The 14600-nt window shown below is 45.7% G+C and overlaps 1 protein-coding gene across 1 annotated transcript in view; it reads left to right on the plus strand.

Annotated features, from left to right (window-relative positions):
* The first annotated feature begins 8384 nt into the window (after window positions 1-8384).
* DTNA (dystrobrevin alpha) overlaps window positions 8385-14600 on the plus strand; it is a 220282-nt gene continuing 214066 nt past the window's right edge. The window contains exon 1 of the mRNA XM_083866256.1: window positions 8385-8402. The gene's annotated coding sequence lies outside the window, so the exon portion shown is untranslated. The remainder of the gene's footprint in view (window positions 8403-14600) is intronic.

The raw sequence follows: 14600 nt of genomic DNA on the forward strand, positions 1-14600 counted from the left end.
TAGACAATTAAGAATTATGTTGTCTCTAGGGATTGAAGGTGTTAGATGAAAATCACAGATACATAAGGTTGGAAGAAACATGGATGTCTTATCTCCAGTGAGGAAGAGCCAATTCTGTAGCACATTCATGAATGAAGTTTGCCTGTCTTGTTCTTCTAAAACTTTGACAATGGGAATTATTGAAGAAACCTCTTTAAATCCTGAGATATACTGAGAAAATGATGATCTAACATACATCTCTCTTGCTGCAAATCAATTCTCATCTTTTTGTTGGCATGGAGACGACTTGAGTTTTCTCTGCGAATCTTTTATACAGGTGAAGAATGCTACTAGGTCATCTCTTATTTTCTTTTTTTTCTAGCTTAATTAAATATAATTACTCCTCTTCCTCTCCTCTAGTTAATTTTGGTTTATATTTTTTTGTTATAGTATTCCAAACTGGGCACACAACCTGAATTAGTGCTGAGTAGCACAGAGTAATTATCCTTATATTCACCAGAATTGCATTTGTTCAGCTCATGGGACAGTGAAGTCATTATGGGGGCGAATGTTTTTCCAGCAGCATTATACCGTTGACTCATCCTCAGTTCATGACTGACTGCAGGACACAGAGCCTTGCCTCCAGTACCACTGCCTGGGCAGCTAGTCTCCATTTCACACCTCTGCATTTTGACTTCTTCCCCTCTAAGAGATGTCCTTTGCATTCTTTATTGAATTTGATCTTATTGATTTCAGAGCATTTCACCAGTCTAGCAGATTGCTTTAAATTCTAATCCTGTTCGCCAAAGTGCTCACAAAGCCTTCCATCTCAATGTCATCCACAAATTTTACCCTCTATACAAATCATTACTCTCATCCAAGTCATTAATGAAGGCACTGAGTAAAACTGACCCCAGACAGACCCTTGTGGGACCTCACTTACAGTGTTCCCCTTGTTTGACAGTGAATCATTGATAATTACTCTGAACAAGTGGTATTTCAAGCACTCATGCACCTACCGGACTGCAGAGTGATTTTAGCCTGATCTATTTTTTTTTTTTTTTTTTTTTTTTTTTTTTTTTTTTTTTTTTAACTTCAGTGTGTAACAACGTCATGCAGGACTACATCAAGAGCTTTTAAAAAGCCTTACTCACATCTGATGCTTGCCATATGCCAGCACCTAGGTCAGGGATGCCCAGTATACAGTTTTTCCTTGCAGTATTCTTGCAGTCAGATTGTGCAACTACCCTTGCAGTTAGATTGTCTCCAATATCCAACTGCCAGGAATCTGCCTTACCTATGCAGGCAGCAGATTATCTTCTCCTAACAACATACAGCAGGGTTCTAACTGGCCACCTTCCCCCAGACACAAAGGGTAGGGAGGGATTCAACAGTATGCAGGATCTTTGTAACACTTGCCCAGTAAATCCAGCACCCACAGAAAGGGATGAACATGTGCAGGCATTAAGTGTTTTGTGGGTAAAAACTTCTCAAAACAGAAGAGGAAAGCACGGCACCCTCCTGCACGCCTCTCAGAGACATCATGTCACCACCAGCAGTAGGGGTGGGTGCCTATGGCTCTAGGCTCTTTGTCCTAAAGAAAGGCTTAGATCTATATAATGGGATTTATTTGTCAAAAGTCTTTGTTGCCTCACTGTATTTTGCATGTTTAGGAACAAACTGTACTTGTTTAAAATGTTTCTTAGTGACAGTCATAGCTTGACTCCCCTGAAAGTCACCATTTTCTTAATTTTCACCTTTTTAATGACAGGTACTACATTTATCCACTGAGATTTTTCTTCTAGCAGCTGTCAAAGATTATTGTTAGTGCTTTTAAGACTGCTACAGTGCTTTAAACTTGCCAGCATAAAGCTCAGTGGGCCTGGCTGACTTCAATTCCTAAAATGTCTAAAAGGTTTTCTGTCCTTGATTTTGGACTTTTCTACATTCCTGTTAAAATAAAGCATGCTAATTTTCTGGGTGCTACCCTGATTGAGACTGGAAATCACTGAATGCGTCAATCTTTGTGTCACCTCTTTTTTCTCTCATTCCCCACTAAGCAGCAGACCTTCCTTTGGCCTTCCCCCATTTCTAACATCCTTTCAGCCTTGTCATTACAATTTGTCCTTTCTGACTCATTTTGTGCCGTTCTGCATCCTTCCTATTCAGTCAGCCTTTGTCCCTGTGCTCCTTTCTGTGCAGTTGCTTTTGTGTGATCCCAGTGTTGTTTACTCTGCAAGGTGAACCTGGCAGTGCAGTAGGGTATTTCTGTAGTGCCAGGGCTCGGTGCAGCCACAAGGACAGAAGGGAGGCTGTTCACTCACACAGCATCTCCCTGATACATAACATAGAGTGTACACAACTGACAAAGCAGCTTTAGCTTCTTTAGAGCCAGGTGTAGATGAATTCATGGACTTGTTATCCCCTCAAGATTGTACAGCTTCACATTCACGTTCTGTATGTGCTTGTGTTTGAAGTGTGGGCTACCATTGCTTCAAGTGTCTGCTCCCATAAATAACTATCTTGTAACTATTTTAGGTGGGTATGGATGCACCTGCTTACCACAAGGATAGCTCCCATTTTTCCTTTGTAGATCTTCAGGCATTCATAAGGGACCACCACCCTTTCCTGTTGCAGGTGGAGGAACAGAAAGGGCTGTGCCAAGGGGAACACTCAGCTCAGATTGGGTTAGGAAGTCAAACCAGTTGCCAAATCCTCATCCCACATTCTTGCATGCAGCAGCATCACAGGTGAACCACTTCCCTCAGTATATGTAGAGGTCTAGACGATACATGTGTAACTTCACTTCCATTTTAAAATGCTGCATGTTATTCAGCTGTTTGGCACAGACTGCAGCAACGTGCTAATGAAATTGAAGTCTCTGTAAAGCCTGTATATTGCTCCAAAGTATCATTACAATAGCCAGCTTCCAAACTCCTTAAAGATACGCTTTTGCATTTTCAGGATTTAAAACACAACAGCACAGTAATACACCATGCAACTACATTAATGCAAATAACACTCATAAACTCGCTTGTATCAGCTGACAATAATTGTGTAGCACGATGTTTTCACTCTCTTGAAAGATGACTTCCAGCTCTAAAATGTATAATTTATTTAATATTAATTCCTAAAAGGGAATTAAATATTTTACTATTGTAACTGGTGATCTTTGCAGTTTTATCCTCTCAGACAACCTGAAATTCAAGTGTTTGAAAGAATATTGCATGGTGAAAAATCATTCAGCTTCGTCACAGCCTCCTGTGGTATGCATTTGTCAGTCTTTCTCGCACAGTTGTACTCTTCTCAGATTCTCTTCAGACCCATTATTTTCTCTGGCAGACAGGCTGGACTCTTACAGGGAGGGTGGGAGCCTGTTGGAGCTCAGCTGAGAAGGTGTCACACTGCAGCAGCATTAAAACTACAGAAGGCAGATGTCTCCTGGTGTCCCCAGTTATGAGTAACAGCCAGTGACACTCGCCACTGAAAAAGTTTTAAACTCTTGGAGTAGAGTAAGTCATACTCTCAGAAGGTGTTTTAGAAGTGTGAGATGTGAACAGTCTCCTCATTTTGCCAGCAAATAAAGATCTGTGGCAACATACTTCTAATACAGCATGATGTCTCTGGAACTGCCATCACATTCTGAATAAAACTCACGCAATTACAACAAAGCTAATAATTTAGTAACAGACTTAATCACAATTCTAACTTCCAGGTCATTAAGAAAGCCCAGTTAGACACATAATCTGGTACTAAACAGTCAACAGAGTTTCCTTCTTGAGCGCATAAACAAAATTAATGAAAAAAATTACAGTAAGACAGTGCATAAAGTGTTTTGTAGTTCTCTGCCTGCTAAAACCTTTAATTCCTATGTAGCAGAAATCCTATTTCTTCCTTGTGACATCTCAGTGTTAAGCACTGCATTTTTCCAGAGTGAAGTATGGACTTTATTCTCTGGCTGTAATGAGTCAAGGAAATCACTAATGTACAGTGTCAGTATTTTTACCATTATTATCTGTATTCTGGCATTTCCGACAAGTCAAAGATCATACTAATGATGATGTATCCAAAGGTCCAGTTCAGATAATGTACCCAATGGAACAAGTTCAGTTTACTATTTGATTTCACAGGTACTTAATCATACAAAACGATGCCTAGTTGGCACAGTGATAGATGAACTGGGGACAGATTAGATTTGTTAATGCTGACATTAAGATCAGCACTGTCTAGTGTGATTCCTGCTCTCCTCATACTCTTGGATGTAGGAGGTGTGATCTCTCATTTTTCAGCAGTGGGGGGATGTGAAATTAGGAACCCCAGAAGCTGATACTGAATGGTGGGAGTGCTGATCGGTCAAAATATGTCATTATCATGTCTGTCATCTTTGTTGTTAGAGAGCCATTTATGTTATCCAAGAGGAAATCAGCTGAGCATGGAAAACCTGAGAGGACTGTTACAGATCTCATGGTTTTTAATGTTACTAAATGAAAATTGTAGGAAAGACAGTAAAAGCTTTGGAAACTCCTTCATGAATTGGTGGCTGGAAAGAAGGCCTGATCAACGTGTGATAGGACATCTTGTTTAGAAGTTGTGACAGAAAAAAGGTTTAGGAATGCAGGAACTATTTTGAACTTCAAACAGAACAACAGCTAGCCATACCTGAGACACTTGCCTTGCACTGGAAGGGAACAAGACAACCCACACAACAGAGGTGCAAATTAGACTCCTGTTTTTTTATGGATGAGACATCTTAAAAACTCACAGTGAATGATAATAGGGCAACTAGAACCTGTTGTTAAACTTGCCCTAGAATTACATTTAAAGTTTAAATTACTCCCAGTCATTCCCATTTTCCAACCTTGTAATTAGAAGCTTGACCTTATGCCTGGCTGGATTGAACCTCTAATTTGATTAATGTTTGTACTTGACTAGTGTGGATGACAAGCCCAGGTGAAGCTAATAAATACGAGAGTGGTTTGTGAGATAATCCAAATGCATCTACTAAAGGGGCATAAAGAATGGTTTTCTGGAGAAATAGCTCCCCAAGGTATTTATAAAGGCTCAGAACATGGAGTGTGCTGCTTTGCAGGTACAAAAATTGATGAGGGGTAGGGGTGTGTAGGGTGGGGACCAGAGTTTTCAGGTGTTTTAATTGCAGAAAGCAGCCTGCTCTGGTAGGCATAGGCCAGTGTCTCTGCAGGGGACACAGGGCTGAAATATATCTCACAGTTGCAGGAAGCACTCAGACTGCTCCCTAACAACCCTGCATTTGAATTTGTACCATCAGTGTGTCTATGAGGCTGTCCAAAAAGGAAGATTTTCACTTTGCAGAGACTTCCCCTTTTGGTTTGGTTTTTTATTTAGTTTTCATCAATTTCAAGCAAACCCAGAAACTTTTTTTTCTCCTGCAAACTGGACATTCAAGGACAGCTTCACTTAGAATAAGCTGATTTACCATGTACCCTAAACAAAATAACCTTCCTAATGTGGTAGTAGCTCTGTCAGCCAGGTACACTTGTCTGTCTCAAGACTGCTAACCACACTTAAAGCATCATCAGCTAAAGTCTTGTTCCTGGGGTGCTTTGACAGGAATCAAAGCATTTTTCTATGGGAATTGTGCCTTCCATGTGATGACAGTTTGTTGAAAATCAGCTTGCTAACTGTAGTCTCAAACACCCTTGAAAACATTTGTTCTCCTGCCATGCACAGTCCATCCCAGTCAGGTCTGTGACCCGTGGAGTGGGGAGTCCATTGCTCATTCAGCCTTGGAAGGGCATGTTCTAGAGAATGAAAGATTAAGATTTATTGTGGTGAAACTGCCTATAAGTGCAAATAATTTAGCACGATGTTAAAACAGTGATTAATTTAGCCCATAATTTCAAGAAATGAAGCAACACTCCCTGACAAAGCCTCAGAAGATATAATTTATAACAGCTCTCCCAGTTAGCAGCCTAAAGAGCTATCCTCAGTCCTGTTTATATCTTGACTGGATTCGCTGCTGAGCATCAAGGTCTCCTGGTATACTCTCCTGTGAGCTGTAAACTGATTTTAAGGACAGGTTCTCCTGTGGTCTGATCTGTTTTACGTGTCACTCTTCCTTTTTAGCAACATTACTGACACTTAAATGTTCCTGCTGAAACACAAGTCTTCCCTTACCTCATCATTACAGGGACAAAATCCCTGGCTGTGGCCTCGTTCATTTCATCCTCAGTGGTGCTGCCTTTTCCCTGTATTTTTCTGTTATACTGTGATGATAATAATAATAGTAATAATAATAATAATAATAGTAATAATAATCAGCTCCCATAACTGATACAATCTGCAGACACAAAGACTTCCCTGCTGGCTTCCTATCTCCCACTATATTTCATTTCAAGCTTGCATTTCAACCTCTGTGTCCTCCATGACCTCATACCTTACTTCACTTGTTGTGTCACCTCTTATGCACTCCATCCCTCCCACGTTCCCAGTGCGTCTCACCAAGCCAGAGGGTACCAGCAGGCCACTCTCTGTGGTATCAACTATGCCTGAATCACATTTTCATCCTTTTCTCACCTCTCCTTCTCACTGCTCCAGCAGTGTGAGGAGGCCAGTACCCAGAAAAATGGTATCAGAGTGAGAATCCAGCATTGCCTGTGCCTTTCTCTTAAGACTTTTAAGATGAAGATTACTATGCTTTGCATGAAGGAGGGTCGTGTAATGCCCTAACTGTATAATCAGGCATGCTTGAGCCTCCAGTATGATCAAACCTTTTCATTTTCTTGTTTGTTCATTTTTGGGTTTTTTTCCAGCCAGAAATGCAGTCTCTTCATGCTGCTTTCAGACTGGAGAAAGCATCAGTCCCAATATAGGACTGATGTAGAAGAATCCCAAAAGCCTTCAGCCTTCCTGGCACTATGTATTTAGGAGCATTTAGACCCATAAGCATTATCCAAGCTCAAGTTTTATAAGCATGTAGCTGAAGAGTTACACATACTGTTGTTTTTGTTAAGTGGATTGGAAAAATCTGTGAAAACTGAGATGAAAAACCCCACCCAACTTCCAAATGTTGCTATGTATTGCATTTCTAATGTAGATATCTGTGTCTTATTTAAAGGTAATGCATGATGGTTGAAGATGAAAGGAAACCTGAGGCTGCTACTCTGAAAGGTGATAAATTCTCTGTTCAGGTATCTGTGTGTTAAGCTTACACGGTTAATCCCTATGGCTTATCTGACCAGTTAGGGAAAAATAAGTGGGTCACGGAAACCGAGCGCCGGAGACCATTCGGTTCCTCCAGCAAACCTAAATGCGCACATTCTGAGAACCGCAGGATGATGAGAAGCTTTTGCTGCTGGTCACTCCCCGCTATGCTCGGGAGGTTCCCGCACGCACCCGCAGCCCAAGCTCTGCTCTGGCAGGACCCGCCGGGGCCGAGCAGTGCCCGCCACTGCACCTGCAGGACGCGGCCCCGGGAAGGAAGGCAGGGCTGCAGCAAGAGCAAGGGCTCTTTCCCCACACGTCCCTGTGCCGGCTGTGCCGCTGCCCGAGCCGCGCTCCGCTCTCGCCCTGCAGCGGGAGCCCGGGCTGTGGGCTCAGGGGACCCCCGCCGGGGATTCCCGCCCGGGGCGGAGTGCCTTTCCCCGGTGCCTGCCCCCGACCCGCCGCTGCGGCACGGAGCGATGGCCCCGCCGCGGGCACAGCGCCCACCCGGCCCGGCACAGCCCGGGGCAGCGCTGGTTCAGACAGAGCAGCGGGCTCGGCACCGCGCGCATCCCCCTCCCCGCCCGCTCCTGAGGGAACCGCGGCGTCGCGCCCACTCCTCCCGCGGGCAGGCCCCGCCTCCCCTGGAAAAGGGGATGACATCATCCCTCTCCCCCCGCTCGCCCCGCCGCTCCCCCGGCCCGCCCGCCGCTCCGGCGGGGCTGGGGGGTCCCGCCCGCACCCCCTCGGCGGCGCCGCGCCCTCGGGGGGCCCGGGGAGTGCTCCCGGCGCCGCCGCCCGGCCTCGCCCGTGCCCCACGCCCCACTACGTCATCCCTCCCGCCGCCCCCTCTCCGCCGGTGCCGGCGGGGGAGCGTCTCCCGAGGGGCGCGCGGGGGCCGGGCAGCGGCTCCGCGGCGGCTTCACCCGGCCGAGGGCGCATGCGCACGGTGGCGGCGCCGGCGCGGTGCGGCGGGCGCGGCTGCGCATCGCGGCGGGGCGGGCGCGGCGGGCGGGCGGCGGGGCAGCTCCTGCGCTGACACCTGCAGCATGTGCCAGGAGCTGCAGCGGCAGCGGCCGCCTCTGCCTCTGCGCGGCGCGGCCGCCCCGCTCCGGCGCCGTGCGCGGCGGCGGCGGAGCAGGAGCGACTCCCGCTCCTCCCGGCGCGTCCCTCCTCCTGCCGGGCACCGCGTGCCGGCGGCGGGCGCACGGTGACCTTACGGAGCGCGCATTACCTCACAGGTAAATACCAGCTGACCCGCCCCGGCGGCGGCGGCGGGACTGGCGGCGGCGGCAGCGCACGGAGCCTTCCCGAGGTAGCGATCCCGGCCGGGGCGGGGGGCGCCGCCGCCTGTTGCCGCCTGCCCTGCGGGGCGGGGGGCGCCGCCGCCTGTTGCCGCCTGCCCTGCGGGGCGGGGGGCGCCGGGGGTCCCCATCAGCACCGTGCCCCGGGGGTGGGCGGGGAGCGGCCTCGGCAGGGCGGGCGGGGCGGAGGGGCAGCCCCCCTGTCCCCCAGCCTGGCGCCCTGCCCGGGCCGCCCCCGGTGGGTCGCGGGGCGCTCCCGCCCGGCCCCGGGCGCTCCCGGCGCGGAGTGTGCACAGACATACGGCACCGGCCCCTCCGGGCAGCGCGTCCCGGGGCCCCTGGACACCACCCGGGCACCCGGCGGGCTGTCCCTGTCCCTGTCCCTGCCCGCCCGCTGTCGCCTCTCGCAGCCGGCTGAGGTAAAAGTGACGAAAGGACGGCGCCCCGCGGCGCAGCGGCGGTTGCCTTCACCTGTGCCTTCCCCGGCTCCTCGGCAAACTTTGGTGCTGGGCGCTGAAAATCTCGGTCCTTGCAGCCAAACTGGCTTCTTCCACACTCCCGTGCCTGAGAGCAGCTACCAGCCAAAGTGAAATACTGCTGGCCACCGCCGAATAGGGTACTTCATCACTGGATGCACTTCCCTGCACGGGTGATGGTTTAGGTAGCACTTTAGTAGTACTTTAAACATGGGTGGGAAGCAGTGTTGTCTGCTAATCCTTGGTGGTTACTGGTGACCCAGATGTTAAAAGGAGAGGTTCCCCAAGGAATAAGCAGCATCACAAATTTGGTGCTAGTAGGCTTTCAATCTATTGGGCTGTGTTTGAAGTTTTGTAACTTGCTGTTCAGTTCTGAACGCTGTACTTCTACTTCTCCCCCTGGTTTTTTGGATGTAGAAGTATTCTGATAATGGGAGTAAAGGCATGGGTTCTGTGGTTTAACAGTGTCATTAGCTATGGAGCTGTTTTTGTAACTTTTACCTGGATACAGGTTGAGTCTCACACCTGTGACTGCCACATGACAAGGCTAATAAAATTCTGACAGCCAAAGAGTAGTAAGTGCTAGGTTTTTAAATCGCCCTGGTTTCTGGTTGTCAGAGGGTAAGTGAGCATGAGATAAGAGCCACTGCCGTGTCTATTTTAAGTTCATGTCTTTATATTGCTCCTCAAAAGAGAATGCTCCTACTGACACATTTTTGGGTTTCACCTTCCTGTTGCAGTCAAGGTCCTGTATTTATTCAAAGTCTGTATTCATTGCAGTGGATAATTTTATGGGGTTTTTTGTGGATTTTATTTTTTTTTTCATAAGACAGACTCAACTGAATGCCTCAGAATAAATCTTGCCTTCCTATAGAAAAGCACACATAATACCATCTCTTGGCTTGACCTCTCAGTGGGTTATAAGTGTAGTCAGAATGAGATGCTATAGTCTTGCAGTGGTGGTAGTAAATGCAGAATTACATACACGTGCCCTCTGTGATCACAAGCAAGTGGATGGTTTATGCACGCAGTGCTCCATACGTGTGGCTCCCCAGTGGTGTGTCATCATTTCCACAGGCAGTTTTCAGTGTGCTGCTGGTTGTGTGCACCAGTGCCCAGCGTGGCTGAACTGTGCAGGATCAACCATCATAGATTCAATTCTCTCTGCAAAGTAGCTCAGCACCCAATCCTGAAAACAAACCTGTGGCAGTGATCTCTGCCTTCTGGAATAACCCACTGATTCTGTGACGAAAAAACAGAAAAAAAGCACGAGGCACATATGGTAAACTGCTGGATACCAATCCCTTAAGGTTTAGAGCAAGGTGAGGAATGAATTGTTTTGTTTGGCTTTTGAAAGTTTATTCCTTTATAAATTATTTCATTGATTTCTACAGTTGTATACTGTCAGACTGTAGAGCAGACTGTCTCCTCTTACACCTTTTGCCCAGTATAAATCCATTCAGAATTGCCTATAAGGGTCAGCACTGATCTGACTTTCATTCCAGGCAAATAATCAGATATAATTGCATGGAAATCAATGAATATATACAGACATGAAGCTGTGAGAAGAAAATAGGCCTCATGGTGTTTTATATTTGTATAGCTGAAAGCCAAAAATAGCTGTCGTAAACAGAGTGTGTCCTTTTGAAAGAAACAGTCAATGCCTACCTTAGAGTTGTTCAAAGTTTCTCGTGTTTCGGCAGCCTTGGGTTAGAAAAGTGAAGGCAGCAGTCTTGCCATGAGAACTGTTTCAGAGAAACTTTTTGTGCCAGTGACTAATCTCCTCCTCCTTAATTCCATGTTGTTAATCTTAGCGTGCCCATATCAACACTACTAACATTTGAAAAGAACTGCTTTCTCAAGCAGGGTTCCTTGAATGTGTTGCCAGGTGTAATAGGGTTAATTCCAATGACTATCTTTTAAACTGCTGCTCTTCACATTAATTATATATATTCCTATCTCTAGGCTTAACAGCAAAATGTAAGTGGTATGGAATGTTACATTCCAATTAATTTTGCAGTGCAAATGGGGATTATAGTTGATGGGTAAGTCTGACATGTACTGCATGACTTGTCATGTTTTTCCTGGAGAGAGGGGAGTCTTGGGTCTGAGTCACCATGGAAGAACATGGAGCCCCGTAGGCATAAAACTGGTGCAGTGGAGTGATGAGTCAGATCTCTTATCTTTAAAGTCGGTATTATGTGGTATTCATGCATGGGGTGTATCACATTCATTGTGCACCTAGGCAAGTAACTAACGGGCGGAAAACTCACTCAATCAGACCTCTGACTCGCCTTTTCTTTGCAGAGTTGGTCCTACTTCTACCTAAATGAAAGGCTGCTGGTTAGGATCATGTAGGAAATCATGGTGTATTAACCTGTGGAGCAAATCAGCTCTGCCAGGCTATACCCATTCATTTCTTACATTGTTTCAAGTCCATGTAATACGACCTAATACTTAAATTTTCACTTTTTTGTGTTTTAGGGTTGAACCAGCTTTTTCAGACTTCTGGGACTGGATAAAGAATAGCAGTGTATGAGCAGTGTTGTGTCTTCATAGATCCCAGTACTTGTTAAGCTAAATGACTTTCCATGAGCATTGCTGTGGAATGTCAGTATTGTTTCTTTTTCCAGAGGAAACTGATGTAACTGCTAAGCTAATTAAAATAATTGAAATTTCTTAGAAGTGGTAGCCTCAGAAATATGTTAAACAGCAAGAGTGAAGATTTGCCCACACAGCTGTTTTCAGAAACAAAACAAAGCCTTACATCAGAGGTGTCTTCACTTAGACACTTACTGTGAACTTCCTTGAATAGCAATCATTAATAATACTATCTTCTCAAGCTAATGGAGCATGAAGGTTCCTTGATTTATAATCATTTGGGAGCAGATGCTTGAAATTCTGTCCACTTACACAAACAGCAGAAGAATGACACTTTTGCTGAAAATCGGGGGGAGGCAGGGGGGAAATTATGTGCGTGACTATCGGAGTGGCTTGAAGAGTGTAATGCAATGTCTCCCTCTCCAATGTCATTACAAAAGCTATACTAGGGGGACTGTGTTTGGAAAAAATTACATGAGGTCTCTGTTTGAAAATCAGAGCAGAACATTATTGATCTGTATATTTTTAATCTCCTGTATGTAGCCAGTTACCATATTGTGATTGCCGGAGATGTTAGCACTGGTTTTGGGGTAGGGTGTCTGTGTGTTCATGGTCTTGCAAAAAAAAAAAAAAAAAAAAAAGCTTCTGTGTTCTCACATTGCCTTAAATTGGGAAACTGTTACAATGAAGACATATGGAAAACCAGGCAGGAAAGATGTGCAATTTTAGGTCTAAATTGTACAAATTCCACTTAAAGCATCAATGCTTCATCTGTTTTTAAGTTAGATGCATCTATTGTATTCCTTAGATGTATAGATATCTAGTGTCATCTGTGGGGAAATCAGTGCAGGGATGGCTTAGCAGTCTCAGCAACTGAGATAAAATGCCAAACCATTTATCAGAACTTGGAAATTTCAGTGGTCTTTATGTGCTGGTGTGGAGATGCCCAAATCTGAGACTAATTGCCCTGATGCTGTTCCCTTCAGTAGAGCCAGGTTTTTGGCCTGCTGCTTGAGACAGACAGGTCTGAAATCTATGGGGCAAAATCCTCCTCTCAGTTGTGGTGACATAAATCCAATCTTTGTGTATTTTCTCCATCCCACTGAAGAGGGAAGGAGATCACAACTGTTCAACTTATCTATGGCATATCCACAACTGCTGCTAGGGACTATAATTGTTTCATGCAGTGCCTTTACTACAAAATGTGTGACGTCATCTCCTCTTGGAAGCACTGTATTTGTACTGATTATGTGAGAAGTATCACTGACAGTTCACGTGCCTGTGCATATGCCACAAAGACCCAGAGGGAAATCCTGAGCTGTACCTTTTATTGTACAGAGGCTGCATTTTTATAGGGATGCTCTCTCTGTATAGGCAGAACAGCCTGTAAAGGGAAATACAGTGATTTCTATAATTGTTCAAAAGAGATTACAACTTAACAGATTCCATCCTATAATGTACAAAGTACAAAAATAAAGGCTTTTTTCAGTTAAATCTTTCACCAGATTGATGTCAAGAAGCAATGCAATATCTGAAGTGATTTGGTCTTTTTTAATCTTCTTAGCTGGAAAAGATGTCAGAAGAGCCATTCAAAATTGAAGCAGGAGATACATGTGGAATTTCCTCATGTAGTGGTCTGGATGTCTGCTTATTTTGCTTAAGAAGAAATTCAGACTTCAGAAGCACACTTGATTTTCTTTTCTCTTGGTGCTGACAAGCTCTGCCTTGTCTTAGTTGTCTAAAAAGGTAACAGCAATTAAAAGGTCCTGTGACAGCAATGTCTATAAACTGTTTTGTAATGTAAGTATCATAATGTAAGATTTTTCTGACCTGATTAAAATCAACAGGGGAAAGAATATTAAGGCATTATCTCCAGCTTTTCAAAAGTTTAGCTGGGACTTCTTCCTGACCACTGAGTCCTCGCACAGTGGGTGTGAGTGGAGGCTCATTTAACTGGTAAAACTCCTCCATAATGAAGTTTGGCCATGTTGGTTTAAATAAAAACATGATATAATTTTGCCCTTGGGCTTTCCTGGGGAGCAGAGGAGCTGCTGGTTTTGTGCCAGAATTTGCTTGTCATGCTTATGGGTGAATAGACCCATTGAACAGTGAGACCACATTGAGCTGTTCATCTTGGCTCGTGCAGGGAGGCAGAGCTGTGGTTGCATCCCACTTGACACTAGCGAGGGTGGATGAGCTGATTCCATCCATGAGGAATAGCCACGTTGAGAGGTTCTAAAGCAGGCTCCTAGTGGCCAAGTCCACAGGTGCCTGGAGGAAAAGAAAAGTGGAAGATAAAGCAACATTTCCTGGCGTGTTATTATTGTTACTGCGAGATTAAAACCCTAATGCAAACCATGACCCACCTCTATCTTCATGCAGTGCAAGTGTAAAAGTCAAGGTCAGCTTTAAACAGAAATGTGAGAGGGAGCAGCATGTGGAAGATGATCCTCTTGAAAAGATTTGGGCTGAGTTGAACATCTGATACGTGTGGTTCTGATTTTGACTCCTGGGCAGCTGGAGTTACTCACCAAGTCTGCACGCCCGTGGAAGGAGCTGCCTTTTGTAGGGAATTTGTCTATGCCCTTATGCCTCACTGAATTGCCCTGTACAGTGGCTATTTACATCTATTGCATCGTCTCACAATTGCCCTGTTGTACTTGAGTGGTGCCAAAGTCAAAGTTAAATGATGGCTGGCCTGTGCTGGGCCGCAGCAGCATTGTCCACTCTAATCACCTCCACAAAGTAGGGCTGGATCACAGTCTGAAGTACCACTCAGCTCTCCTCTTTTCTTTCTTCTTTGCTTGGCGTGCATGCCAATGGTCGTGCCCCCGTGGCGTGCCGCGCAAACTTGAGTGGTGCTGGGAGGCTTTGGTCCCTGGGGAAAGGAGGGCTCTTGGCTGCCCACCAGAGTCCATCACTGCCTGACAGTTCCGCTGTAGTGAAATGGGCCAACCGACGTCTCGGTGGGCAGAGTGCCAGCCTGGCAGATGGGCCGGAGTGTGGGCAGCCAGCAGAGCGCATACATGTGTGTAGATGTAGATAATTGTATGTATGG

This window comes from Zosterops lateralis, assembly GCF_965231275.1.
Source record: "Zosterops lateralis genome assembly, chromosome: 1".
NCBI lineage: Eukaryota > Metazoa > Chordata > Aves > Passeriformes > Zosteropidae > Zosterops > Zosterops lateralis.